Source organism: Mus pahari, chromosome 7 (assembly GCF_900095145.1).
Source record: "Mus pahari chromosome 7, PAHARI_EIJ_v1.1, whole genome shotgun sequence".
Classification (NCBI taxonomy): domain Eukaryota; kingdom Metazoa; phylum Chordata; class Mammalia; order Rodentia; family Muridae; genus Mus; species Mus pahari.
In genome coordinates, this window is record NC_034596.1 from 2,062,385 (window position 1) to 2,067,814 (window position 5,430).

Consider the following 5,430-nt stretch of genomic DNA (forward strand, 5'->3'; position numbering starts at 1 on the left):
GTGTGTGTGTGTGTGTGTGTGTGTGTGTGTGTGTGTGTGTGTGTGTGTGTGTGTGTGTGTGTGTGTGTGAGATGGAGAAGACTAACCACACAGACCCAGGAAAAGAGGGATCTGTCAGAAAAATGTGGTGCAAAGAGAGGGACAGACTGAGACAGGGAAACTTGTGGGTGCTGGAGATACAAATGTCCTGAAAAGGGTCTGAAAGAGGAGAGGAAAGGGCAAGACCCCAGCCTCCAATAGCAATTCCCTTCCTCTCCCCTTGTCCCCATCATAGTGCTGAGGCCGGAGGGGACCTTGGCCCCACTGGCTCACTCCTTAGCCCATGGAGAAGGAACCTGAGGCATAGGAGGTGAGCTGGCACATGGGACAGACACACTTGGAGAGTTGGGGATAGGACCAGGGCTCAGTCCTCCCTGCTCAGGTCATATGACCCTCCCTGTGCTCCAGCGTTTGGCTTATCATAGAAACTGGCAGGAATCTGCTGTGGCCCAGGACAAGCGGAGCCAATATTCAAGGGAGAACTTTCTCTCCTGACCCCGAGTCCCTCCCCAGTTAGCACCAGGCACTGGCGACTGGCTGGGACAGCCCAGGCTGGTGGCTGTGGCCACTTACCCCATCTTGTTATTGATGGCCCTTGCCCTACACCAGCACAACAGGCTTGACTTGGGCGTTGCAACATAGAAAACACAGGAGGCCACCTTGAATCACAGAACAGGATTGGGGATCCAGCTAAAACTGGGCTAGGATAAGGGCACCCAGATCCCATAACTCTCTGATGGACTGAAGGAACTGGCATAGGGGTCCCTCTGCCTTAGTTTCTTCATCTGTCAACCTGGTGTCTGTGGCACTGAAGAGGAAACTGGCCAGGCAGTGGGAACTCAGGCAAAGCGTTCCTGCCCCTCTTGGAGCCTTCTGTCCTTATCTCTGCCATGAGTTGTCATGGCAGATGATCCCTGGGGCCTTACTCAGCTCCAAACAGCCCTGGACATGGATGGGCTGAGAGAGCAGAATGATCGGAATGCAAATCCCAGTGCCAAGAAGGGTCAAACAGCCCTTCACGGGACCCTGGCATAGGCCACGCAGAGAGATGTGGAATAGGCCCAAAACCCATGGCTCAGGAGGGAGCCAGCAAGGGGAGGCACCATCTGCCACATTCTGGGCTGGGATGTCATTGCCAGATACCACTTTGTGTCCAAAAACACCTCAGAAGAGCTACCTGCCCATTCAGTCCACAAGGATGCATCCTTGTATCTTTCGGAGTATGCTATACCTGCGACCTTAATCTTTTCCTTGGTCCTCAAAGGGAGGTTTGCTTATAATTAGGACTGTTTTATAGATGAAGAAACTGAGGCTAACAGCAATACAGTCACCCAGGGTCACTGAGTTGGGAAGCGACTTCTTGTCTGTTTGTTTCTCGAGCCTACATTCTTCTCCTTGACAATCTTCTCCTTGAGCCCTTGAGCCTTTCTTTCTCCACCTGTAAAATGGGTTTGATCATTATGTATTAGTCTCCTGAGCAGTTGGCTGTAAGGAATCAAAGGAAGTCATATGTTTGCAAGGAGAATAGGTGAGGTTCTCTGGTGACCTTTACTTTTTTAAGACTCGGGTGTCTAGACCACCACACCTTGATGAGGGGACCTGTGCCTCCTCTCCCCACAAAGAATGGTCTTTCTTTGGCCTTGTGGGCCTGTTGAGGATCTTTGTCACTGGCATCCTTTGGCTCCAGGAAGAAGAGCCAATGCCATTCCCAGAATCCCATGTGCTTCTGATGTGCTGCTTCCCGGTCAGGATCCTTCCAGGAACAATTTACTCCCAAGATCTGTCTATCTGTGCAAGTGACTTCCTTAGGGCTGGGCTTTAGGGGCGATGCTGTCATGGTCTTCCCACTTCCGGCTGCCAATCCCAGACTGCTATACAAATGAAAGGCAGTATTATTAAGTGAAAGAGGTTTCGGGAAGGGGAAAGCTGTCTTTGGGGCAAAACATTTATTATTAACTTAATTGTTCTTGTAGCTCTTGAGAACTAAAGGATTCTCAGATGTCATCTCGCTCAGCTTTCTCGTGTTACAGATAAAGAAACGGAGGCCTGGACAGTACCGAGAAAGGCAGTGAGGGTCCTACAGAGGGGAGCAGTGCTTACAAGCTTCTGGCAGATACAGGACCAGAACACCTGTATTGCATGTCCTGAGTCCTGGAAGACAGCTTGCGTTCCTCTGTCCATCCTGTCCCTTGCAGAGGTAGGATTGGGACAGAGGAGCACAATCAAGGTTTCCGATCCACCCCTGGGACAGTGGCACCATTTCAGCCACCCTCTTCCTGTTGAGCTGGGTTGACGTGCATCAAAGAGCTAACAGCATACCTCAGTACCTTCTGCACGGGACCCTCGGGCCTGCCCACACCTGCTCAAAGTCAACCTGTCTCTGCCCGTGTTTGCAGCAGCATTGGAGGGCAGCTGTTCCCTTGCCACATCCCTAAGTGGTGGATTCAGACCAGAAAATGTCAGCATACCTTTCACTTATAACATCCCATGCCCTTCCTGGCCTGATTACATCTGTTTGATCCATCCTCTTGAGAATTAGGCAAAATGGGGGATAAACAGCCACTTCTTTGAAGACTAGTTTGTGAGGAAAGAAACTGCACAAGGTTGGAGTAACTACTTGGAATTTACCATTAGCTACCATGCCCCACTGTATACTAAACATCACACACAGTCATTCCCAGCTTAGCATGCCTCTCTGTCTCAACACATCCGTGTTCTCTCGTGTTCCCTGAGACTCCCAGGAATCCAGGGTCCCCCTAAGATGAAAAACGGGTACCTCCTTGCCTCTCCTCTTTCTTCTGCCAGCCTTATATTCATTCAGGCTTCAAGACCAGCTCTAAGGCCCCATGGAGCACTTCCCCCCTGGTGTCCACCTCCCCCATATCTGAACTACCTGCTCCTTTGTACCTTTGTGGACTTCTGAGTTTCCATTTCTCTTGCTCAGTAGCTTATTTGCTCTGGTGACTCCCTCACTGGCTTGATATCTTTTCCTGGGTAGAGACAATACTATTCTTTTAAAATACTATTCTTCCCACAATGCTTTGTACATCAAAGCTGCACTACACACTTCGACACAAGTCCAGCCTGGAACAGTCCTGACTCTGCTGCTTGGGTGTTAAAGTGACTCAGACCGTTGAGTCTGGGACAGGAAAACTTCAGCAATCCTGCTTCCATACCCACAGGCAAGATACTTCTCAAGCCAGGGCAAGTCCTGCCAGGGGGGAGAAGGACAAAGACAGAGCCACATGTCTGCAGGGCTAAGGAAGCAGGCTGTGTGGCATGAGGGGAAGTGAACTGACAGTCAAACAAACCTGCTTTAAGGCCTGACCCATCAGTTCTGAGCTAGTCCAAAGCCTTGGGAGAAACTCTGGCCCATCCTGTCTAGAGTGGACCATAGGTTCCCACAAGCCTTTCCTACCTCAGTCACAGGAGAGAGCTTTAGCACAACAGCCAGCACAGAGAAGGTACTTTGCAAACTTTTCTTGAGCCCTTCCTGCAGGCTCTAGTCACCTACGTTGGTCAGTGAGAGCCGGGGCTTCAGAGAAGCAAGGGGAAGGGGAAGGACTCCAGAGCCATCTCATCATCAGCCAGGGGAAGGCTGGGGTAGTAAGAACCAGGACTCAGGAGCAAAGGCAGAGAAACACAGTTAACTGCCATGGGATGCCGCACCAGCCATAGCCCCTGACGGTAGGTGCGGGGTACGGTATGGCTGAGAGGTTTCTCAGTTTATCTCCGAGGGAGTGAAGTTGGGGATTAGCTTGGCTTTTAGAGCATAACTGGTCCCACAGCAATGGCTTGCGTTTGTCAAGAGCCACTGTTTGTTTAACATCTCAAGCCCAAGTCAAACACAAAAGGCAACTTTTAGCAAAGCAGGAGTCCCTGGGCTACTGGGAGAGGACTGGGCTGGGGAGCTGAACACCTTAGCCTTGCTGTAGCTGGCCAGGGGTGGGGTGGGGCTGCCTCAATCCGAGAGCTCAAAGGGTGCAAAACCCTGGAGCCTAATGAGACGGAGGACCAGTTATTCTCAGAAACACTGCTGGGGTGTGTGTGGGGGGCTCAGGTTTGCTCCTGGTCAGCATTTGCATAAAGATTGCGTCCTGAGTCTAGGCTGCCCGTCCCCTCAGACAGTCCTCCTCTCTCCTGGCTGCAGTCTACCTTCAGGGAGCATCCGTATCCCTGGGTGCTTGAGGATGTGCTGGGGGTGCGGCTAGGACCCATACCCAGAAGTGGCCACAGTGTACCCTCCCCTGTGTGTTACTAAATCCTGCTGCTTGTCCTCAGCCGGCTTGGCTCTTATTCTCCTGGCAGTGTGGGAGCTTGCCCACTCCCTCCCCGGCAGTGTGGGAGCTTGCCCACTTCCTGATTTCCATGTAGTTTCCAGGCCTCCCTATTTTCTCTGAAGACCCCTCCTTCTCTCCCTTTCCCTTTCTCCTTTAGAACTTCTGCAGTCTCACCCTCGAAGCAGGCACCCAGGAGGGACTCAGCCATCACGGAGACCGCAGGCAGGCCAACGGGTAAGTTCCTCTTCAGCCTGCCGTATGTGGGCTTGAGCATGTGTGCACGTGTACCTGTGTGTGCAGGAGTTGTGAGCTTTATTGTTTCAGCTTCTGTCCTCGTCCCCTCCCCATCCTTGAATTTCTAAGCCTTCACATTTTCCACTCTACCCATTCACTTTTCTTTCCTTAAATTACACAATTAAAGCCAGAAAAATCCTTAGACCTCTAGTACTCTGAAGAAACGGAGGCCTGACAAGGGCACAGATATTCCAGGCCTTGAAGCACACGGGGCCAGAGCTGGGACACATGCCCAGCTCCCCTGGCTGCCCTATCTATAGCCACAAGCCATAAGTCCCTGTTCTTGCAACTTGAGTAGCAAGACCCCCCCCCCCCATGATCTTCTGGAGAGATTCTAGAGTGGCCATGGCCCATCTTTCTGGATGAACACAGAGATGCTGGAGAAAAGAGAGGCCGGAGATGTTGTCAACAGCTCACAAATCTTGAGATCCTTCTTTGCAGGTTTATGGCTTCTGAGAAGCAGAGGCAGCCTGTTCTCAGCACCAAGCACAATAATTAGAATAGCACTCGCAATGATTAATCAGCCAGTGAGTATTGAGTGGTGCTGGGCAGGCAGGCACAGCAGGGCGAGCGTAGTGTGTGTGTGTGTGTGTGTGTGTGTGTTGGGACAGGGGAACAGGAAAAGTGGTGACTCTGCTCCCACAAGCAGGCTGTGAATGTGTTCTCCTTAATGGAAGGGGGCAAAATGCCACCGTAGCCCTTCCTAGAGTCGGCATGCTTAGGGGGACCTGGGGCTGTCCAGGGCTGCAGTTGTAGGGGACCTGGGGCTGTCCAGGGCTGCAGTTGTAGGGGACCTGGGGCTGTCCAGGGCTGCAGT

At 51.9% G+C, this 5,430-nt stretch overlaps 1 long non-coding RNA gene across 1 annotated transcript in view; it reads left to right on the forward strand.

Moving 5' to 3' along the window:
* LOC115064402 overlaps window positions 1-5,430 on the forward strand; it is a 10,224-nt gene that overhangs the window by 699 nt on the left and 4,095 nt on the right. Inside the window, exon 2 of the long non-coding RNA XR_003844233.1 lies at window positions 4,477-4,553. This is a non-coding gene — a long non-coding RNA (uncharacterized LOC115064402). The remainder of the gene's footprint in view (window positions 1-4,476; window positions 4,554-5,430) is intronic.